Source organism: Notamacropus eugenii, chromosome X (assembly GCF_028372415.1).
Source record: "Notamacropus eugenii isolate mMacEug1 chromosome X, mMacEug1.pri_v2, whole genome shotgun sequence".
NCBI lineage: Eukaryota > Metazoa > Chordata > Mammalia > Diprotodontia > Macropodidae > Notamacropus > Notamacropus eugenii.
The window spans coordinates 78,332,684-78,357,935 of NC_092879.1; the positions used below are offsets into that span (position 1 = coordinate 78,332,684).

The 25,252-nt window shown below is 41.2% G+C and overlaps 1 pseudogene; it reads right to left on the reverse strand.

Moving 5' to 3' along the window:
- Nucleotides 1-5,829, reverse strand: part of LOC140516365 (uncharacterized) — a 78,721-nt pseudogene extending 72,892 nt beyond the window's left edge.
- Between the last annotated feature and the right edge of the window lie 19,423 nt (nt 5,830-25,252).

A 25,252-nucleotide genomic window follows, 5' to 3' on the forward strand; every position in this document is an offset into this window, starting at 1 on the left:
CCACAACAACAACAGCAACTAGCATTTCTACAGCACTTTTAAGGTTTGTAAAGTGCTTTCCAAATATTATCTCAGTTTACCCTCAATAACCTTGTGAAGTAGCTACTGATGGATAAATGAGACTCACCTTTGGCGCTGAACAATCCTGATTTGCGCCAGCTCATTCTAGCTAGCTGGCTATAGACCCAACCATGCTTCACACCAGCCATCTTGCCATCCCTCCTACACACCCCATACCTTCCACCCCCTTCTACTTCTTGCCCTCGGAATAGTACTTCAACACAAGTCAATGCCATCGTTGCCTCAGGAAAAGGCATGTCTCCATTCACCATTTCTGTAATTCCACAAAGCTATTCTGTCTGCAGATGATTGTGCACTCAGTGCAGCCTCTGACGCTGAGATGCATCAAAGTATGGAGCAATTCTCTGCTGCCTGCGCTCATTTTGGCCTAATAATTAACACCAAGAAAACACAGGTGCTCCATCAGTCATCATCACACCATCCATACATGGAACAAATGGAGAAGTTCTGAATGCTGTGGATAAGTTCACTTACCTTGGTAGTGTACTTTCCAGGGATGTACACATTGACAATGAGGTTGATGCACGCATTGCCAGAGCTAGCTCAGTGTTTGGGAGGCTCCAAAGAAAGGTTTGGGAGAGAAGAGGTATTAGACTGACTACCAAATTGAAGGCCTACAGAGCCGTTGCGCTGCCCTCATTGTTACATGCTTGTGAAACATGGGCAGTCTACCAGCACCATGCCAGGAAACTGAATCGCTTCCATTTGAACCGTCTTAGGAAGATTCAGAGGATCACCTGGCAGGATAAAGTACCAGACACTGAAGTCCTTGCTCGAGCTCAACTGCCACGTATTCAAACTATGCTTTAGAGAGCACAATTCCAATGCACTGGCCACGTTGTTCGAAAACAAAATGTGTGCTTGCCAAAGAGACCATTTTATGGAGAACTTGCATGGGGCAGGCAATCACATGGTGCTCAGAAGAAACGATACAAGGACACTCTCAAGGTTGCTCTCAAGAACTTTGGATTTGACTGTGCAACATGGGAGACACTGGCACAGGACCGCTCACCATGGTGTGCCCACATCAGAAAGGGGGTTGTGCTCTTTGAGCAAAGCAGAATTGAGACAGCACAAAGTAAATGCTGGAAGTGCAAATTTGGGATATCCACCCCAAATATTCATATGGACTATCTGTGCCCAAGCTGTGGTAGAGCATTCTGAGCTCGTATTGGTCTGATCAGCCACAGTTGGACACACTGAAATTTCACTTTATTATGGTGATGTCATTTTGGTCCTCTTCAGAGATGAAGGACAACAACCAATTCCACAAAGAGAAATTTCTTTTTCTGGACATCACTTCCCTATATATGATATCTCTCTATTAGATTACAAGCAACCTAGTTTTTCTTTGTATCCCTAGCAAGGAGTGGAATTGGTCCTGGAAGCAGGAAGAACTTAGTTCAAGACCCACTTCCTGGATAGAGTATGTGTCACAGGAGACTGTGATTTTAAGCAGATCATGATCTTTACACAGCTCTAAGACCTGGAGAAGGTACTAACCTGCATTGGATAAGGGAGTTTCCTGAAATCAGTGGGAGAGTACCAATTGCTGATGTGCACAGTGCCTAACACATAGAAGGTACTTAATAAGTATTTTTTTCATTCATTCATTCACTCATTCATTGGCTATACAGAATACATATAAAACAAATGCGAAGTAGTTTAGAGAGGGAGGTCATTGACAGGGTGTGGGGGGGGGGAGAAGGAAAGTTTTATGGAAAAGGTAGTGTCTTGAAAAAGTATAAAGGATTCTGTAAGGCAGAGATGAGAAGGAAAAGCATGCCAAACAAGCCTGTCTAGTGCACAGATAAAGAGACCAGCGATTCCAGAAATCCCAAGAAGGCCAACACGTGTCTGGAACATGACTTTCATCCAGCATATTGGCTGTTGCTTCTAGACTTAGGTTGTCTACAGACTTGACATGAATGCTGTCTCTGTCTTTCTCCAAGTCCTAATGAAAATATGAAGCAGTCCAGGGGCCAATGAGCACAAATCCCTGAGACACCTCACCTTCTTCCAAGCTCAACAGAATCATTAACGTTAACTCTGAGTCTGACAATTTGAACAGTTCCAAATCTACTAGATCATATTCTCTTCTAGGCCATGTCTCTCCATTGTTTCCACATTAATTATATGAGTCACTTTATTACTGGATACTGAATTTCTTGCTTACACACCGTTTCCTTTGCTTCTCTCACTCATACTGCGGTATAGAGCTGGAAGAAATCATGCAACTGGGCTACTACAACAAAATTCTGTTAACTAATTTTAACTGGGCCTTTGCCACAGCAAGGCAATACTGTTATTCCTTTTATCCTAATTGATTTCATGTTCCATTCCCCCATGAGGCTGTGGAAAACTTCCTCTTCTTTCCTTAAGCCTCCCACACCATCTCCTTCCCCCAACCACTCAGGTAAAGAACTTGATCTATACTTAACTGAGAAAATTGAGGGTATTCTCCATGAACTCCCTCTTTTCCTCTTCTCTATATGTCAGATCTTCATGACATAATTCTCATTCCTTCCTCCTTTGCTCATGTCTGTGATAATAAATTTATCCTTCTACTTGCCAAGGTCAACCCTTTTACATGTACCTTATAATCCCCTCTGATCTTCTGAACAGATTGTCTCTGTGATCAGCCTACCCCTAAGCCTTTCTCTGATCTTCAATCTCTTCCTCTTTTCTGGCACTTTCTCTGCTGCCCAACTTTCTTCTAAGCATAAAAAAATCCTCATTAGGCCAGAGGTCACTCCAAATTTATGTAGAAGACCTCAAAGGGGTTCTCACTATGATAAGGCAATTCTTTTACACCTCTGTAATGCTAATGAGTTAAAGATCTTTCCCAGGCACTGATGGGCCTGCCCATTAAGGGAAGCTTTGTGATGCTCTTTGGCCCTAAAAAAATCTATAAATAATCTGAGGTAAGGTTTTACTTTGGGGCTTACTCATTGGAAGTGTTTGTTTGGCCAGACCGAGACTCTGGGCAGCCCCTAAGGAACACCCCAACTGTGAAAATCCAGATGTTGATTCTTCTCTCTCAGGTCACTATGTATGTATGATCAGACAGATCTGTCTGTTGATCTGTGATGTATGTAGCTTATGGTCAGGTAGCTGGAAGCCCTGTCTGTTGATTATTATTTCTTTGTATTTTCTCTGAAGTTCAGGGTGCTGACTTTTCCCCCTGAACTAAGTGAATGATATATGTGCTCAATTAAAGTGATTATTGACCCCTCAAACATTGTCTTTCCTTTTAGAAGAGCAGAACTAAGAAACTGTGATAGCAGGCCCTCCTATGTAGGTCAGGGTGCTTGCTTTTACAACCTCCCCAATTGACTTAATATCCCACTCACCATAGCAGCTTTTCCAACTCTGTCATCCTTTCTCAAACTTCCTATGGCTCCACCTCCACCCCCACCCAGTCGACTGAGAATCTTGCCTGATTTCACTGAAAAAAATGAAGGCTATTTGCTGAGAGCTCCCTCTTTCCCCCTCTTAGTCATCTAATATCACCCAAATGCCTCTGCCATTATCTCCACCTTCACCCCTGTCTCACATGAAGAGATAGCCCTCTTCTTGCCAAGACAAACCTCTCTCTGTGCACAATTTATCTCGTTCCATCCTATCTTCCTCTGGAGATTGTCCCCTCTATCATCCCTGCCCTCCCATTTACCTCAGTCTCTCCCTGTCTACTGTCCACTTACTCACTGCCTAAGAGTCACCTGATCTATCCATCCCTGTTAGCTGGAGTCCTAGATCTCTCCTCTATTTTATGGCTAAATTCCATAACTGGGCCATTAACAACTGACGCCTCCCCTTCCTTTCCTCTTCATCTCTTTGCTTCCAAGCTTATCATTCAACTGAAATTGCTCTCTCTCCGAAGTCACTAAAGATCTCTTCCTTGCGAAATCCAGTGACATGTTAATCCTCATCCTTCTTGACCTCTCTCGCAGCCTTTGATGCTGTCAGTCACCCTCTGCTGGATAATATCTTCTCTCTAGGTTTTCATGAGATTATTTTATCCTGGTTCTCCTCTTATATGTCACATCTCTCCTTAATCTCTTTTGCTGGATCTTCATCCAGGACACACCCACTGAAGGTAAGTGTCCCTGGGGCTCTGTCCTGAGACCCTGTCTTCTCCCCCTGTGATCTTTCACTTAGGGATCTCATCACCTACCATGGATTCAATGACCACCTCTGTGCTGATGACTCTCAGATCCAACCTCTCTCCTAACATCCAGATTCCCATCTGCAACTGCCTGTTCATCTTGAAATAGATGTCCAGTAGACATATTAGACTCAACTTAGCCAAAATCAAACTCAATATCTTTCCACCAAAGGTCTCCTCCCCCTCCCAGTTCCAAACTTCTCTGTTACTGTTGAGGGTGCCATCATCCTCCCAGTCATCCACTCTTGCGACATAGTTGTCATCTTAAAGTCTTCACTGTCTCTCACCTGTTGCCAAGGACTATTGATTTTCCCTTCATAGCATCTCATTTGATTCCTTCTCTTCTCTGATACTACCACCACCCTGGTGCAGGCTGTCATTACCTCACACCTGGGCTACAGCCATAGCCTGCTCATTGGGTTGCCTGCCAAATGTGTCTCTCTATGCCAAGCCATTCTCTCCTTAGCTATCAAAGTGATGTTCCTAACATGTAGGTCTGACCAAATCTGACCATGGTGGCCTTAGTTCCAGCCCCATCCCCACTAAACTCCAGTACTTCCCTATCACCTCCAAGGTCAAACATAAAATTATTCCCTCTCCACCCCTGCAATCTTTTTATACCTTATATGCCACCTCCTCCCACTCCATGCACTCTGTGGTCCAGTGACACTGGCCTCCATGCTCTTCCCTGAAGAAGATGCTCCACTTCCCGTCTCCAAGCAGTCACTGGCTTGTTTACAGGCCTGGAATGCTCTCTTCTCCTTATCTCCATCTCTTGGCTTTCTTCAAGCCCCAGTGAAAAAGCCCACCTTCTACAGGAGGCCATTCCCAATTCCCCTTAACTCTAGTATTTTTTTAAACAAATTGTATTTTATACATATATATGTGTGTATATATATATATATATATATACATACATACATACATACATACATACATATATAGATGAGAGCGAGAAGGAGATTGAGAGAAGGAGGGCTGGATAAGAGTCTTTGCTTTTTAAAAAAGAAGCGAAAAATGTCAGAAGAAAAGGAAAATGGTTTATGACACAAAGTTCTGTACAGAAGACAGAAGAGGGACTAGACAGGAAATGACAAAGGGGAAAAGACACACATACACACATACATACATACATACATACAAGCATAAAAGATGAAAGGAAAGGAGGAGGGGCAGCCAGGGTCATGCTCCATGTGGGTTTCCAACACTAACTTTTTAAAGGCTGTGAGATTGGTCCAGAACTCAGCAGTGTGTGTGTGCATGTTCAATGGGTTGTTGATGTTGTGTTCTCCTAGAAGACTCTTGGTAGAAAATAGAATGGTTCTGACATTATAGAGGGCTGACTTCTTGCCCTTAAGGACTTTTAAGCAGATTCTGCCTTGGATGGCCACACTGGGATGGTTACAGGGTGTGACAAATTGCACATTATATGGGTAGCTGCTGGGGAACGGCAAGAACAGCTTATAGTTCAGGTCTTGATGTGTGGGTCTTAGCTGCCCCATGGATGATCTCAACCCATCTGAAGAGATTAACTCTGTGAAGGCAGAAATTCCTTTGTCACTGAATATCATTAATGTCATCAATTACTGCACTTGCTGGTGGACAGAAGGACTCCCAGCTCACTGCCTGAGGCTTTACCCCCTTAGGACTAGGGATGGTTGACAGCAGCCAGTTCTGGAAGACCAAAGGGAACTAGAGAAAGAAAAATACCCAGATGGAAACAGCAGGGTTCCAGCCCTCCCTGCTAATTCTAGTGCTTTCCCTCTACTGATTGTTTCAAACTTGTCCTGTATAGCTAGTCTGTGCATTTCAGTCATTTTTCAGTCATGTCCTTCTCGGTGACCTCATTTGGAGTTTTCCTGGCAAAGATACTGGAGTGATTTGCCATTTCCTTCTCCAACTCATTTTACAGATGAGGAAACCGAGGCAAACAAGGTGAAGTAACTTGCCCAGAGTCACACAACTAGTAAGTTTCTGAGGACGGATTTGAACTCAGGAAGAAGAGTCCTGACTCTAGGCCCAGCACTCTATCCACTACAGCGCCACCTAGCTGCCTCAGTTTGTATATAGGTGTTTGCATAAGACTGTGAGCTACTTGTAGGCAGGGACTGTCTTTTTGTCTTTCTTTGTATCCTCAGTGCTTAACACAGTGCCCAGCGGATAGCAAGTATTTAATAATCTTTGCTGGCTATCACTCCATATATTTTCTCCCCTTCAGAGCCAAACTTGTAGAAAAAAAATCTATCAACACAGGTTCCTTCCATTTCCTCTATTCTCGCTCATTTCCTTTGCAATCTGGCTTGTGACCCCATCATTCACCAGAAACTGCTCTCTGCAAAGTTACTAAAGATCATTTAATTGACACATCTAAGGACCTTTTCTTAGTCATCACTGTTTTTGACTTCTTTGCAGTATGGGATGCTGCTGACCACCATCTCCTCTACAGTTTTCATGACCCTGCTCTCTCTTATTTCTCCTTCCTGTCTGGCTTCACCTCAGGATCTTTTCTTAGTACACTGTCCATATCACAACCCAAACTGTGGGTGTTCCTCCAGGCTCTGTCCTGGGTCCTTTTCTCTTCTGCCTTTCTGCTCATTTATTTGGTGACCTCATCAGCTGTCATGAAACGCAAATGACTCTTGAACCTACATGTCCAGCCCTACTGTCTCTCCTGAGCTCCAGTCACACATCTCCAACTGCTTATTGGATTCTTTTTTAATATAATTTTCTAATTTGCCCAAAGAAAATATTTAATGCGTTAATTGTGATCTTGCATGGATAATTACACGGATAATTAACTGAACTTATGTAACAACATTTTTTCTGCTGATGTTCAAGTGACATTTTGAAGGTTTCAGAAGAAATTCTAATAACTTCTTTATAACTACAAGTAACCATTAGTTTAGTTAATTTTCTTGCAAAAATAGAAAGCCACTATTAAATATCTTTATATCAATTTACTTAATTTTTACAAATATCTGAATTAAGTCTCCAATACTAGAATCTTTTTAAAAAATATTCATCTGTGTAGTTAGCATACATAAAAGCTAAAATATCCTAGTATGAAGTGTATGTGTTACCCATGTAGCTTATGTGTATGTCCACGAGGGTTTGTCTAAATTCAGCTTCCAGGGAGGAGTCAATATCTATCTCTAGAATCTTACCCACTCCATTCCAAGGGAGACTCTGACTCATACCTGAAGGGCAGCAAGAGCTTGAAACCAAGCTGATTTCTTTAAAGAGGGGATACCTGGCTATCATCATATTTTTCTGCTCACCTTGCTGGTCTAGGGGAAATGATTTTTAGGTTCAAATTACTTTTCCTGTTCACAATCCCTTAGCAGAGAAAAGATATATCCAAGCTATATCCAAAGGCTGGATCCTTTCCCCATCAAATACTAGTTACAGAAAGGTTATCACAAATAGTGATGAGCAAATCAACCCATTAATTCAAGCTGTTAGCAAACATAAATCAGAGAAGTGTTACAGATTAGAATATATCAAACAATGCATGGTGTGAATGAGCTTTCCTGCTGGGAGCAAGATATATGGGTTGTATCCAGAGTCCTCAAGCTCACCTAAGGGAAAATTTCCTGAAGTCTTTAGTGTGACAAGCTGGACATCAGAGTCATGCTTGAGGTACCCCCGCTGCTACATGATGGCTTCTTTCCACAGTCTTCTTTCAGTTTAGGGGTGTGTCCCTGAAGAGAACGTGAAACCATATGCATTCTCTCTTAAAGTGGGGAAGTCAGAAGAAAAATACTCCTTTCCAAAAGTCTCTCCAACTCTGCCCCAGATGCAGGCACAGGACACTGAGTTGTCCTCTACCCCAATGAGGACACAACGGCCTAGACTTGAACCCTGGTTTCACCAGAAACAGTCCGTCATTTAGCAAGTAGTATGTTTGGTCATTAAAATAACTTTACCCAGGTCTCAGCTTTTCAAAATATAAATACTAAAACAACTCAAAGGTGTTTTTAGGAAGATAAATGGTGCATCTTGGGCATATGATACTGTACAAGACCTGTCACAGCATCGCATATATCAAACTGGAGAGGCAGTAGACATCTCAAACTCAACATGCTCAAAACTGAATACATTATCTTTCCCCTAAAATCTACCCCTCTTTGGAATTACCCTACACTAGTGCACAAATTAGCTGGGACAAAGTAAAAGAAAGTTATTGATAAACAATAAATCTTACAACTTTTCATATCTTTAAAAAAGTTTGAATATGGAGTACGTCCTTTCACTGTAATCATTAGTTTTATATGGTTTAAACATGAGTTTACAAGATTTTGACACATATTCCTTACTCCATTATGAAACCACACTTTTATCACAATGGATATTAAGTATAATTTGGATGAACAGACAAATTTTCTAAATCTAGCCTTGATTACAGTCCATAGGTTTTCAATAGGGTTCTAATCAAGCAAATTTTCATGCACTGAACCATGTTTATCTCAATCTCTTGGATACATTTCTTAACCTTTCCTGGTATGTGGAATGATGTAAATTCCAGAAGAGTTCTTAGCATAACAATATATTTATCAGTTCTGTCAAAGGTATCATGATCCTTCTGGTCACCCAGATTCACGATTGTGGCATCATCCTTGACTCCTTGGTCTCCCTATCATATGCATGGTCAAGATCTTGTCATTTCTCCTCACATCTCTCACAACTGTCCCCTTCCTCTACTCACACATATAACACCCTAATTCAAGGCCTCACTGCCTAATACCCTGCTAATTGGCTCTCCCACCTTAAATTTCTCCCCTCTACAATCCATTCTCTCCGCGTGAAGGAAAATGAAAAAAAGCATTTATTAATCACCACTATGCGCCAGGTACATGCTAAACACATTACACATATTCTCTTATTTGATATTTACAAGAACCCCGGGAGACAGGTTCTATTATTGCCCTCATTTTAAGGTGAGGAAATTGACTGAGGCAGACAAAGGTTAAGTGATTTGCCCAAGGTCACACAGATAGCGTGTGCATTTTAGATACTTGTCTGAGGCCAGATTTAAACTCTGGCCTGCTTGACTCTAGGCCCTGACTCTAGGCCCAGCATATCATCCTGCTGTCTTGGGGACTGCAGCTGCTGAAGTTTTAAAGTACAGATCTGATGATGATGATGGAATACCTCCCCAAGAAAATCAAGTGGCTCCTTATTACCCATAGAATCAAATGTGATGTCCTCTCTTTTGCATCTAAAATCATGAATACCCTGGACCCAACCTGCCTTTCCAACTTTATCACACATGACTACCGTGCCTACTCTCTATGGTGCAGTCAGTCTAGTTTAGGCATCAGCATATTCCAGAGGATGAGAGCCCTCAGATCACACAGGCCCTCCCCTCCTCTTATATATAAACCCAGTCAAGAAGGGTGGGGGGTGGGGGGAAGGTTAGAGAGGAATCTCAGTGAGGTGGTACTGGCAATAATGTGCAGGAAAGGAAGTATGCCCAGACTTTCCAGCGTCAACACACTTGACTCAAGACGATGGCTCCATTCAGTGTCAGAGAAATCTACTAGTGGAGTACATGAGCAGTCCACTTTACTGACTCAATCATCCCTTCGTGATCTTCTCAGACTTCTAACAAAGACCACAGACCAGAGTAATCAGTCATCTAGGAAAAGGAAGAAAACAAATCCTAATGATGGGAATGTCTCCTCTCCTTTGGTAGCCTCAAAGGAATCCACTGAATTAATACACGTACTCCTGGAGAGGCTGAAAAATATCCTGAGATGAGAGTGAACTCTGACTCTCAAACCAGCCCTTCCAGGCCCACTGGACCTCCCAAAGCATCCAACAGGATGCCAGAGCTAGAAGGTCCCCCTTCATTTTACAGAGCCAGACATGGGCTGGGTGGAGGGAAGGGAATCTATGGTCTCATGCCTCAGAGCCATACCTCCCTGAGCTCTCTTCATCGGATTGAGGAAATATTTGTACATTCCTCTTTCAACAGTGAGAAGGGGCATTTGAATCTATTGGCAAAATGGAGAATCGTAGGTCTTGGGGTTGATTTTTCCAGCTGTGTGCCTGAGCCTGCCATACTGAATTTCCTTCCTGCTGTTCTCTTCAGAAATGCTGCTCTTAGACCTTCTCTGCTGCTGACACAAGCAGTAATTGCTGGTTTGAATCTGAGGTCAAAAGACATCCTTATCTTTGAAAAGAGAGGACAATTAGAGGACCCAGTGATGAAAAGCCACTGTGACCCAGGTCCAGCTGTTCCTACTGGAGATGATAGGCAGTCTCTTTTTACTGGGATTCTGAGAGATTGTGCAGACTGGCATTAACTGAGGGAGCCTGGCAGTTTAGGTGCTACAGGTCAGGATGGTTGGCAGGCAGCTACCAAGTATCTGGGTACATAACACCACAAAACGCGGTTGAGTTACAGATTAAAGATGAGACACAGGTCCTGTTCTCAAGGAGCACTTAGTAAAAAAAAAGGACTCAACAAACAGGCAAGCGTAGTCAGTGAGGATACGTATATACAAATCATTATAACAGGAGTTGGGTCAGGAGAGATACATGGAGGGAAACTATGCTGGTATCTGAGAATGTACCCTGTAGGAAATAATCCTGAGTTGAAATTTACAGAAGGTGAGGGCTGTGGTATGGCAGGAAATGACAAGTGACATTTATACTAATAATGGCAGGCAGTGCACTCATTCCAGTTTCTCCTCTCTATATGGTGTTTGTGCATATTGTTTGCATGTTACCTCCCCTGTTTGGCTATGAGCTGCTCAAGGGCAGGGCAAGTCTTTCTTTTTCTTTAACCTTTCTTTGTATCCCCAGAGCTTAGCACAGTGCCTGGCACATAGTAGACACAATAAATGCTAATGGACTGACTAATGGCTGACATTTCAATGATGCTTTAGGATTGCTAAAGCACTTCCCAAACAGTATCTCACTGTGAAGTAAATGGTACAGGCACAGTTACCCCACTCGGCAAATGGTGAGGCTTAGAGATATTGCTAGTAAGTGTGAGAGGCAGGATTCAAATTCATATCTCACCTGACTGCCAGTCTAGCATTCTTTTCACTATATAGTACAGGCCTTCTGCTGTATGGAATAAAGGTCTCTTGAGGCATAGTCAGTATAGTGATCAAAATCTTTTCTAGGAAACAGCATAACATTGCAAAGGTTATAGCATTATAACACTGAAAATTCTCGTATGTGCGAGAGAGAAAGACAGAGAGAGAGAGAGAGAGAGAGAGAGAGAGAGAAAGAGAGAGAGAGAGAGAGAGAAGGGGAGGAGGGAAAGGGAGTAAAGAACAATCCTGATGGAGATTTAAGAGGGATCTGATGATCTTCATTTTAGAGCTGGAAAGGACCTCAGAGGTCATGGAGTCTAACTCCCTCATTTTAGGAAATTAGGTCCATGGAAGAGAAATGACTAGTCCAAGATCACACAGGCAGGATGTAGCAGACATGAGATTTGAACGCAAGTCCTGACAAGCAAAATTCAGTGATTTTTCTACTCTACCATGCTAACTAAAAAATGGTAAGGATACTCTAGACAGTGAAACGAATTTAAATATAAAGATCTGCTAAGTTTAGTTGACTGTATTGATGGTCAATGTTAAATTTTTAATAAAACATTTAAGGTTTTGTTTGTTTGTTTAAAGAGGCCTCTCTTCATAGCAATGTTTTTAAGGAAGCAAAGGATTGGAGACAAAGTAGGTCCCTACTGAATGGTGAATGCTTAAACAAACTGTCATATGTTAATGCAAGGAAATTTTACTGTACCATCAAAAATAACACATGTGAAGAATCCAGAGAAACAGCGTAACATGAAGTGGCAGGGTCAGGAAAACAATATACAAAACGACAGAAAGAACAATAAAAAGAAGAAACAAAGCACTGCACAAGTGCATTAACCAAGCTTAACCTTGGAGAAGAGCTGAGAAAATGGGCTTTCCCTTGTCCTATTTCCCCTCCAGAGCCCCTCCCCCTGCCATACCCTTCCCCTTCCTCCTCTATCCTCCCCTCCCCCTCCACTGTGGAGGTGGGAGCCTCTGGATGGGGAATACTGCAAATACTATCAAAAGTTCACCTCAGTCGTATGTCTTGTATGTTTTCCATTTGAACTGTCTTAGGAAGATTCAGAGGATGATCACCTGGCAGGATAAGTACCAGACACTGAAGTCCTTGCTCGAGCTGAACTGCCAAGTATTCAAACTATGCTTCAGAGAGCACAACTCTGATGGGCTGGCCACATTGTTCAAAAGAAAAATGTACACTTGCCAAAAAGACTATTTTATGGAGAACTCACATGGGGCAGGTGATCACATGGTGGCCAGAAGAAACGATACAAGGACACTGTCAAGGTCTCTCTCAAGAACTTAGGATTTGACTGGGCAACATGGGAGACACTGGCACAGGACCGCTCAGCATGGTGTGCCCACATCAGAAAGGGTGTTGTGCTCTATGAGCAAATCAGAATTGAGACAGCACAAAGTAAATGCAGGATGTGCAAATTTGGGATATCCACCCCAAATATTCACATGGACTATTTGTGCCCAACCTGTGGTAGAACATTCCAAGCTCATATTGATCTGATCAGCCACAGTCAGACACCCTGAAATTTCACTTTATCATGGTGATGTCATTTTGGTCCTTTTCAAAGATGAAGCACAACCACCACCACCATGTTTTCCTTTAGATTATGGCATTTCTATGTAATTGAATTGTAGTTGTTTTTATTTTGTTTTCATTTAAGATACATATGAGACTAGGAAACAGAGACTGGATGATGACCAGCACCCATCAGGAATGCTGCAGAGGACAGCCCTGTGAGGGAGGTTGGGGAGAAGGGAATAAACACTGTGCCTATAACAACTCTGAAAGGTAGATGTTATTATGAACCCAATTTTGCAGGTAAAGAAACTGAGGCAAGCAGAGATTAAATGATTTGCCCAAGTTCACACTTTGAAGTCAGGTCTTCTTGACTCCAGGCCCAGTGCTCTATCCACTATGCCACCTAGCTACCTCAAGCATTACACAGGGGAATGGCCTAGAATGATGGATCTACTGAGAGAAAGTATGCAATAGTTCAGGGAGACCTACATTCAAATCCTGCTTCAGACACTAAGTAGGTATATGGCCCTGGGAAAGTCATTAAACTTCTCTGAGCTTCAGTTCTTTCAACTGTACCAAGGGGGTAATAATAGTACCTACCCCGCGCATTGTGCACTATCAAAGCAGATAACTTATCTAAAGCACTTTGCAAGCCAATGGAAGAAAGAAGGGGCTCCTTTGAACTCTGAGATTCTCTGATTCTCTGAAGCTTTGGATATTATGATGCAGGGTCCCCAGAAAGTTCCTCAGAACTGCTTGGTTTACTTTCAGAGAAGTTTGACTAGTGGAAAAAATAATAATTCCCCCACTGGTGCTCACTCTGTTCCCCACTAATGTACATTTGCTAAGCACTTCATAATCCTCACATTAGGATATTCTTGGAACATTTACCTCCTAACCCTTGGCAAGTAAAATGTTGGTCAGGTCTCGGGAGCATTTGTAGATTGGACCCCATAAGGGGAGCAGGCAGAAAGCACGTGGCACAAGGCCCCATGGATGGTAGGGGTCCTTTTTATCTCCACATAAAAGCAAGTGATAACTGCCAACAGCACCTCACCATATCAGGTGCTTGGTTGGCCTTCAGGTACATATTTTCTCCTGCTGACCCAATGCAGTATGTAACATGTTTTCCCAGTTAGGATTAGTTGCTTGAAGCTAGTCAAAGAACTCCATATGCGCATACATCCTCCCCCACCCCCACCCACTCCACCCCCAGCCCTTTTTGGCTGTAACCATGGAGCCATGGGATTCATCATGGCTGGGGTGGTACAATGTGGGGCTCATTATTCTCCCCTGGTAGCTTTGTACGGTTCTTATTTAAGTGGGGGAAAAGGAATTTACATTTCTCCAGCATCTGTATTAAAGAGAAAATAGTCTGTGCCACAGGGAGATGGATATTTGCATGTAGGTTTATGAAGAAAAAAGCACCACTTTCACAATAGAGACGTAGCTTTGTCTTCCTTAAAGTACTTATTCCTCTGCATTTAAATATTTTTAGCGATGTGACATGCACTCTATTAAAACACACAGACTCCCCATGACAGTTACACACAGCAGGCAGTTACAATTAAGGAAACATGGAAGACTTGACGTGAGCAGCACAGGAAAGGCTGAAATGAGTCTGCTTGTCTGCTGATGCTATCAGCAATGGAGCCTGGCTACTTGGGCTCTCCCCACTGCGACACCCATTCACCCCCATGTACCCCAACTCTGACCATCTCCCTAACCTACAACTCTGAGGCCTTCATACAACTAGGGCTCTTTCCTCTGGAGAAGCCTGAAAAGCTATATGCAAGCCTGTGAAGGGCTGCTGAGTGAAAGGATTCCATTTGTTCTGCTTGCTTCCCCCAGGAGAAAGTAGGAGCAGAGGGTGGAAGGTACAGAGGCACATTCAGGCTTGATGCAAGAAAAATCTTTATAGGGAGGAGAGCTGTACCCTCCTGAGATCACCTGGCACTCCCCACCACTGAAGGGCTGAAGCTTTGTCACCACTTACTGGGAATGGTGTAAAGGACATTCCTTTTGGGTATGAGGTGGACCACATAACAGGCGAGGTCCCTTTCAGCCTGAGGTTCTATGAGCTAGGATAGCCAGGGTTATTGTCAAAGCCAGGGCAGAACTCAGGTCTCTTTATTCCCAAGTTCGATGACACATGGCCCTCTTTCTTTCTTACCTATTTGGTCTCTTTCTCAAAGTGGAGAGAGGGTGATAATGCAGCACCCTGGATGGCGGCTTGATGACCCTTCCCTAAACCCCTTTGTACTCAGTGACTCTGGGAGCTGCTGCCCACCTGTTCCCTGAAGCGTACACCAGATGTATACAGAGAGACAAAGGGAAGGAGGCTAACAAATGCACCTAGAAGTGTACTGGGACAGAGCTTTGGGGAGGCTTCCCATGTGTACATATCTCATTCCATTTTTCAGCAACATTTTCTTGAGAATAGGGCCACTAGACAGCGTGAATGGGAGGCTACTCTAGCTCACTTCTTTCTCTCTCTTCTAGTCTGATCCCAGCCCTACGTCAGACCTTCTAGGCAATCTTTCAGTAACCTGTCCTTCCAGAAACACCCTTCCTCATAGCCCCAGACAGAATAAGGCTTATTTAGGATTCTTTTTTTAAAGTCATATATTATGGCTTGTGTTATTATTCCATTGGATATTTGGGCCATTTTCTTAGCACATATTAAGTTCTTAATAAATGTCTTTTGACTGACTGGCTACAGGAAAATCCATATTTCATCTTCCCCTTGAAAACATAAGATATTATTTTTAATCTAGATTTAACTTCAACTGACCAAGCACAGATGACTAGAACACAGAATGACCGAAGAATGGACTGTCCACAGAGGTGTAGGTGTTGAATAAATGCGTGTGGAATTTCTTATCAGCAAAAGCCACTTTGGACCTGCCTGGGTAATTTCCTTAGCTTTTAGTGCAGTCCAAAGGGAACAGTTTGCCCTCTCCATGTTAGTTCTCCTTTTGGGCAGCACTTTTGAGAAGGAGCAAACAAACAAACCAAAAAAACAAGGAAACAGAGAAAACTGCTTGAAAAGTTGGGCCATTTCCCTTGGACCTACCTGCCTTTGGTGGTCTTCATCCTCATCCTGTCCCCTCTGTGGTTCATTTTGTACTCAAGTTCGAAAGAGAATTTTTTTTCTGTGCAACATTTCTTCCTTTGATCCATTAAGAAAAGAAATAAAAGAACTCTTTATTTTTCCTCTTTTATATGAAAAAGAAATGTTATTTTCCCAATCCAGAGTCTCGACTCTTCATAATCCCTCAGATGAAAAAAGGGAAAATGACTAGGTCTCAGGTCACATGAGAGGAGACCCACCCTGTTTGCCCTGTGCTGCTGAGCCTAACAGAGCACCAAGTGTTCCCCTCAAACAGAAGGCGCCCCCACTGATGAGATCTGAAAGGTGACAAAAGCGAAGAATCATCTTGAAGCTTCAGCCTTGGGAACACTAATCTGCCCCATAGTTTTCTTCTGCTCCTGTCTTCAGTAAGGAATCCATGTCATTCCATTCAACAAGCCTTTAGGTGTATCATAAACCATTCTATAATAGGGGACAAACCCCACGCAGATTATTCCCTGTTCTAGATATATAGAATCAGAATGCAACTTTGTCCAGATTACTAGATAAAGTTGGTTTCATTTCCTAGTTTCCTTCTGCTTCCCACCCAAGGCCAGACAGTCTCACTCTCTTGTCCCCTGGCTCTTGAGAAAGCAAGATCCTTTCTGAATGGTCATGTAGGCTCTCTTCCTGGGTACAGAATGCTCCCTCAAGCAATTCTCCCTTATAGTATGTGTCAGGTAGGTGCCACTGGTGAAGAACAAATGAACACTTCCTATTTGGTTTGATTTTTACAGCACAAGTAACAGGTTCCAGAAGCCTACTATCCTTCTATTTATATATAAAGTTAATACTATCCCTTGGCTTTAAAGAGAAAAATCTTAATCCAATTGACTCAGTCCCTGAGTCCCTGACTCCGACAGGCAAGCTTTTGCTTTGCCTTGCCAGGAACCAGGCCTCCATAGCACTTCTCAACCATTTCCAAACCATGCCATCATGCAAAGCCCACCCTCTGTTAGCTCTCCTATGTTGTGTTTTTCTACTAAAATGTAAGTTCCTTGAGGGCAGGGATTGGCTTTCCTTCTGCTTGTATTTGTATCTCTGGGATTTAGCACAATGCCTAGCACACAGTAAGCACTTTTTAAATATTCTCAGGACTACCCCATGACTTATGCTCTTTATTTTGGTATTCCCTATTCATTGAACATTAACACTCTTAGTAAATACTTTCCTTAGGTTCTTCCTTAGTCCTTTCCCCCAAGAATTCTAAGTGTCAGTTTCTGGAGCTTCTCAAATGACCTCAGCTTGTTTCCTCCCCTGTAATAGCAAGGACCCCAACATACTCAGGAAGGACTGCTGTACAGGTTCTTAGATCTGCTTTCCTAAAAGGAAAGGAACTTTTGAGGGGTCAACAATCTACTTTAATCAAGCACAAATATCATTTACTTAGTTCAGGGGAAAAAGTCAGCACCCTGAACTTCAGAGAAAATATAAACAGAGAAATAGAGACCAACAGACAGGGCTTCCAACTGTCTGACCATAAGCAATACATGCATCACAGATCAACAGACAGATCCAACTGTTTGACCATACATACATAGTTACCAGAGACAGAAGCACCAATATCTGGGTTTTCAAAGCCTGGGGGCTCCTTAGCAGCTACCCAGAGTCTCCTCTGGCCAAACAAACACTTCCAATGAGTAAGCCCCAAAGTAAAACCTCACCTCAGAGTATATACACACTTTTCAGAGCCAGAGGACATCACAACCCTTGGGAACCAGTGCCTCATTAGAAATTAACAAAAGGTGGAGGCCTTCCTACAAAACAAATCTCCCCCAATCAACCTTCCCTTAATGGGCAGGCCCATTAATGGATGGGGAAGATCTTTAACTCTCATTAACATTACATACCCATAATTCAAAAGGTACAATATCCAAAATATCATAAAATACTGTCAGCAAAACCTGCTCCTCCTAACTTCCCTGGCTCTGTCAATATTACTATCATCTTCCCAGTAAATTAGTCATACAACAATGGAATCTCCTTTGCCTCTGTTCCTTCCCTCACCTTCTACATCCAATTCATTGCCAAAACCTGCAAATTCTGCCACTGTAATGCCTCTCACACCTACCTATTACTGCTGCCACTTTTATGCTCATTTCTACTCACCTGGACTACTAGCATCTTGTGATTCCAAGACTGGGACACTATCCACCATACCACACTGCCTCCTAAGTCCAATGATATTTTCATCATTTCATCTCCCAGTTCAGGCTCCATAGCTTTAGTTTGGTTTAAAGTAGGTGGATATTGTTTTTGTTGTTTTTATTATTATGCTGTCACAAATGAAGAACAGAGCCCTGGAAAGATCTATGTTAGGGACAGAGAACCAAGGTGGCCTTCTAGGTCCTTGGGTGCAGCCTTTTGACTGAGTCCAGATTTTACAGAACAAATCCTTTTATGAAGGGGGTTTGTTCTGTGACATTTGGATTCAGTCAACGGACCACACTTGAGGCCCTAGAGGGCTACAAGTGGCCTTGAGGCTGCAGGTTTCCCACCCCCGGTCTATGTCATTTCAGCTTATATGACTGTTAGAAACCTCAGCAGATGGCAGAACCAAATTACAAAGTTTTGGGGCTCATTTTCTCCCACCGTAAAATCGCTACTACATTATTCACCCAAATGCTTTCCAAGAACATGGGTAAGAATTAACAATTTGTATGTAACAGGCCATTTTGAACAGTGTAATAGTTACATAACTAACAAAAATGATATGCTTATTGTTCATTCTAATTTCACAAATTCCAAATGTGGGCAAGGTTCATATGGTCATGATAGAGCAACGTGGTATCCCTTCTGACCTAATCTTTGGGGTATCTTAGAGCAGTATTGTTCCCAAATAATACTTGACACTAATAACCAGACTAGGAATTATAGATCTTCTGGTTCTTCCATGTGAAGTTCATTTGGTATCAAGGGATGGTGGATTACTAACACATGTGAAGTGAGACCCTGCTTATTTCAAAATGAAAAAGTAAAACAACCTTAGTAGTTTCTCCTTTAATAAGAATATTTCCCTTTAATAATATGTCTAATATATGTTTTAGATTCCCAGCCAGCTGCAAGGAGTCCCTTGAGTTAAGAAATTAAAAGAAAAAAGTTCCTGACATAAAATGGAGGAATCAGTTCTGTATTCAAATATGAACACTCATGAAACTGGAAAAAAGAAAACACCAGCCACACCTGTAGCTCTTCCCCCAGCACTGACCTGTTGATAGGTCTCCAACCCTTTAAAGGTCACTTGTTCTAGAAAACTCATTCATGATTCCTTCAGTCAGAAGGGATCATTCCTTCTTCTTAACTCAGTAACTTGTGTAGAATTAATGTCATTCTACCTTGTATTATATTAATCTGGGTGCAGATCTCATCTCTCTTCTAGACTTTAAGCTCCTTGAGGGGGGACCAGGTCTTTTGAAGACTGTGATTTTCCCCAGTACCCACTACAGTGCTTTGCTAATACTAAGTATTCCTTGAATGCTTATGGACTGACTGTATGAACGAATGGCAGCAGTTTCATCAATTCTAGCACCTGCCAAAGCTCACATGTTAAAGTTTTTATATCTGCTCAGCTCCTGATGCTGCATGGGAATGAACTCCTGAATAAACGAAGACATAGGTGACCACAAATGAAACATAAACAGATATATGCTGATTCTCTTGAAAGACCACCTACTTAGCTAAATAGAAAACATTGACTATATTGGATTGGTGGAATTGGGGCTGGCTCTCCACACAATTACAAGATAGATGTTTTCCTTTATCACCTTCCATCTCTTTCCTCACATTCTTACCTCCTTTTATCACTGTCTTGCTGCCTCAAGGACCTCCATGCTGTCATGCTGCCCCCAGAGTGCCCCAGACCACCTGCCTCTATGGGCAATGCTCTAAATTATGGGCTTTACTGCTCCTCTTTGCACATCATTTCCTACCACATTAACACAAAATATCCCTGGAAAGGGTCTGATATCCAAATTATATAGAGAACTTAAACAAATGTGAAATAGCCATTTTCTAGTAGATAAGGGAATATGATTATAGAAAAAAGGACAAACATTTCTCAAAAGAATTGCAAACTGTTGGGGTCTGGTGCAGAGCACACAAAGTGACGGCACCAGTGGTGGACGTTGGAGGTGCCTGGGCCAGCACTAGCAGCATCTTTGCCAGCTCTCAGACTAGAGACAGTAAAGGGGTTAGGCCACTGGTCAGAAAGATTACAAGGAACTCTCTCCTGGCACTGGGCACAGTATACTGTTTTATTGCCCAAACACAGTTCAGGGTCACAGGTTCAGGGAGGAGAGGAGTGTCTGTGATCTGTCACAGAAGAGCTGGGGCCCTGGTCACAGATACAAAGCAGAAAGCAACCTTACACTTACAGCTAGAAGGGAGCAGGGGCTCTTCCTGAGTAAAAACCACAGCACAGACCAGGAGAGCAGAGAGCCAGATCACATTACCTTGGAAGCACTAAAACCTTGCAGACCTCTAGAACTTGCTCTGAAAATAGCAATACAAAAAAATCCTGAAGCATGGAACAGTGCCTCTCCACCCTCGGGGGAGCATAGCCTAACCTTAACATAAAGTTCAAAGTCAAGAAATGGGTTGGGAAAATAAACAAACAACAATAACAACAAAACAACTTGACCATAAACTGCTACTATGGTAGCAGGGAAGGCCAAGATACAAGTCTGAAGATAACAATGTGAAAATGGCTACAAACAAAGCCTCAGAGAAAAAGCCCAAGAAAATTCCTGGAAGCAATAAAGAAAGGGAAAAGAGTGATAGAGGAAAAGTTGGGGAAAGAGAAGTGATATAAGAAAATCATGAAAGGAGAACTAACAGCTTGGCAAAAGAGGCACAAAAATTCACTGAAGAAAATAACTCCTTATAAAGCAGAACTGGCCAAATGGAAAAGAAATTACAAAAGGTCACTGAAGAAAATAATTTCAAAACTAGAATCGGACAAGTGGAAGCTAATGATTATATGAGACTCAAAAAACAATAAAACAAAGTCAAGAGAATGAAAAAAATAGAAGAAAATGTAGAAATATCTCATTGGAAAAATAAGTGAGGAGAAACCCAATAATTCTTAAATCAATTATTGAATTACCTGAAAGCCATGACCAAAGAAGTGGTCAAGAACACATATCAAGAAATTAACAAGGAAAACTGCCCTGATTTTCTAGAGCCAGAGGGTAAAATGGAAATTAAAATAATCATCAAATCACCTCCTGAAAGAAATACAAAAAGTAAAAGTTGCAGAAATATTATAGCCAACTTCAAAAGCTCCTAATTCAAGAAGCAAATATTGCATGCAGCCAGAAGGAAATCATTCAAATATTATGGAGCCACAGTCAGAATAACACAAGATTTAGTGGTTTCTACATTAAGAGGACAGAGAGGCTTGGAAGATGATATTCAAGAAGGCAAAAGAGCAAGGATTACAACAAAAATTAACCTACCAAGCAAAACTGAATATAAACCTTGCAGGCTTGGGAACTATAACTTAGTAAAAAGACAGTGACTGTGTGGACTGCGGGCCAGAAATGAGCCAACATGTCTGTCATGCTACATCTGTAGAGCCTCACAGCTAGATGACAAGGGATAGGGCCAGCAGCTATATAGTGGAGCTCCAAACAAACATTGTACTTGTGTTCCTCAGACCCAAAGTGAGCTCCAGAGCCTGAAAAACTCAGATGAAAAGGCTATAAGACTGCACCCCAGATCAGACTACATGAGGGCCTGGTGAAAATTTGTAGATCCCTAGCCTGAGTCATTCCTGAAATCTTTGAAGAACATAACACAATATCCAGAGAGTGTAATGACAGAACCCCAGATGACAAAGATTGAGACTATACAAGTTACCAACATTCCCTCCAGCAGTGCACAGAGGCTGGCCCTAACAACAAAGCTTCAGTTCAAGAAATAAAGCTGGGAGAATGAGTAAACATAAAAGACTTGATGATAAAGGGCAATTGTGGAGATGCAGATGTCCAAGATAACAACCGAGAAGAAGAAAATAACTCCAAAACATCTATAAGCAAAGCCTCAAAGAAAAATACAGCTTGTCACAAGGTTCCTGGATAAAATGAAGCAAGAATACACAAAATTATATTATCTATAAAATTAATTCTCTTGAGGGAAGAATTAGAAAAATGAAAGTGCTATAGAACACACTTAAAAGGTGAATTAACACCAGACTTAACAGGTTTTATTCCAAGAGAACGAAACCTTACTAAAATAGCATCCCTGAAATTTAGAAGGGACCAAATAGAAATTAATGATTCCCTGAGATGAGAATATTCGAACAAAATCAAAAGCCTAAAAAATAAAGGAAAACAGCTTGGAAAAATAGTTTAAGGAGAAATAATTTCAAAATCATCAAACCACTAAAAGTTATTTCCAGAAAAGAGTCTGTATATCATGCTTCCTGTAACCATGCATGGAAACTGGCCAGAGTTGTTGGAAACAAAGCTCAAAGCAGAAATAGAAGGAATCCACCAGTCACCTCTTGCAAGAAACTCTAAGATTGAAACTATCAGGAATATCGTAGCCTAAGTCCAGAGCTTCTAAATCAAAGAAAAAGATACTGCAAGCATCAGAAAAGAAAAGATCAAATACCAAGGAGCTACAGTCAATTTATACAAGGCTTAGCAGCTACCATTATAAAGGAGTGGACTATTTGGAATACTCTATTCCGAAAGGGAAAAGATATATATTTATAATAAACCTTTAACTTTCTCAGAAAATGAAATATAATCCTAGAGGGAGAAAATGGATATTTAATGAAATAGAAGAATTCAAAGTATTCCTGACAAAAAGATGAAACCTGAATAGAAAATTGGAAATGCAAACACAGGATCTAAGAGAAACAAAAAAAAATAGGAGTGAGCAATCAGGAGGGATTAAACATCCTAATGGAGGAAATTATACATGTCCCCTCAGAAACCTGTCATCAGGGGTAATAGGAGGAATTAAGTAAGACAGAAGGCATGAAACTGGCTTTTGTTATGATTCAACGATTTTTAAATAAAGAAAGAAAAAGGAAAAGAAGGAACATACTAAGTAAGGAAAGGGAACCACGAATGGAGGAATTTGCTGTCTCACAAAAATGGAGTCCCAATTAGAAGACTGTAAATCTAAGGAGAAAGGGGTGAATTGGGTTAGTATAACTTGAAATTCACATTCATCTGAACTGGTCAAAGTAGAGTAGAACACACTCACACACACACACACACAAACACACACAAACACACACATACACATAGAGAGCTGGGTATAGAAATGTATTTAACTCAACAGGGAAATTAGAGATAATGGCAAGAGGGAAGAGTAAGGGGGGTAAATATAGGGACGAATTAGTCATTGGCAGATAAAACTCTGACCTCAGAGGGGAGATTGTGAATAAATGTGTACAGGGAAAGAGAATTGGGAAGAACCTATGATTGTGGGCTAGGTGAGGGGAAGAAAAGAGGCTGCAGGGAGTGGAAATTGTTTGCATCAATCATAGAGCACTGGTCCTGAGTAAACTCTTCTCTTACCATCATTTTCTCAATAAGATAGGGCAGTTAAAAAGAGAATAAAACAATATAAAAGAATAAGATAGAAAGAAATAGATAATAATCATAACTGAGATTACAAGTGGGATTAATTCACTAATAAAATGGAAGAGGAGAGCAGAAGAGATTGGAAAGTAGAATCCAACAATATGTTGTTTATAAGAAACACACTTAAAGATTTGCACAGATTTAAAATCTTCTGGGGCAGCTAAGTGGTACAATGGATAGAGCATTAGGCCTGCAGTCAGAAAGACTCATCTTCATGAGCTCAAATCTGGCCTCAGACATTTAGTAGCTGTGTGGTCCTGGACAAGTCACTTCACCCTCAGTTTCTTCATCTGTAAAATGACCTGGAGAAGGAAATGGCAAACCACTCCAGTATCTTTGTCAAGAAAACCCCAGATGAGGTCACAAGAATTAGAGGATGCAACTGAAAAATGACCAAACAACAATAACAAAGTAAGTGGCTGGAACAAAATCTATCATATTTTTGCTGAACTCACAAAAGCAAGGATATCCATAATGACATGGAAAAAACAAAAATAAACTTGATTAAAAGAGATAACTAGGGAAACTACATTATGTTGAAAGACATGGAAATTGGATATCCATGCTTAACATATACAAACCAAATGGTATGTCATACTTAAAGAAAAAGCTAAATGAATTATAAGTAGAAATAAAGGTAGAACTCTAAGAGTTGGGGAAATCAATGTACCCCTTTCATACCTAAACAATTTTAACAAAAAATAAAATCTTAGAAAAGTTAGATATGATAAATCTCTGGCTATTATTGAATGAAACAGAAAGAAGTATATATATATATATTTCCTCAGTTGACCATGGTAACTTTACAAAAAATGATCATAAATTACAGTATAAAAATCTTACAAATACAGAAAAGTGTAAATATTAAACACATACTTACTGATCACAATGAAGTTAAAATTATGTTCAAGAAAGGACTGTTAAAGAAAGTATTGAACATTAATTGGAGACTAAAAACTAAATACTTGGTGTGTTAAAGAAGAAACTTGTAGAAACAATATATAATTCCATCAGTGATAAGGACAATAAATCACAATTTTTAACATAGCTAAAGAGGTCCTTAGAGGAAAATTTATATCTTTAAACATTTTCATCAATAAAAGAAAGAAATGATTGATGAGCTGAGGAAGCAATAGAAGAAGTAGAAAACCAACAAATATTAAAGCTAAACCCCAAATCAGAAATTTTGAAAAATCAAAGAAGGGATTGGCAAAATTGATAGCAAAAAAGTTGAATGAATATATAAAATTGGGAGCACTATTTTTAAATGAATAAAATATGTGAACCTTCATTTGTTTGGAGACATGGATAGAAAACAGTTCTGAATATGGTCTGAGGGGGTTTAGTGGAATACTAATAATTCAACAACGTGGTGTGACAGCCAAAAACACTAACGCAATCTTGGGTTGAATTTGGAGGTGCATAGCTTCTAGTGTTAAGGTAGATGGAAATGAGATGGCAGATAACAGGCACCTGGCATTGGGGCTTCAGCATCACTAAGATGAGAAGAGTAAGATAGGGTGAGAGAATACTAAATATTGGGGAATTAATTCAGGCAGAATATCAGTGGATGCGAGTTCTACTGATGAAGGCAGAAGGTAGATTGGGATTTTGAGGTCTTACCAGGAGTGGTGCTATCCCAGAGATATCCAGAAGCCCAACCTCCTGGCAGGT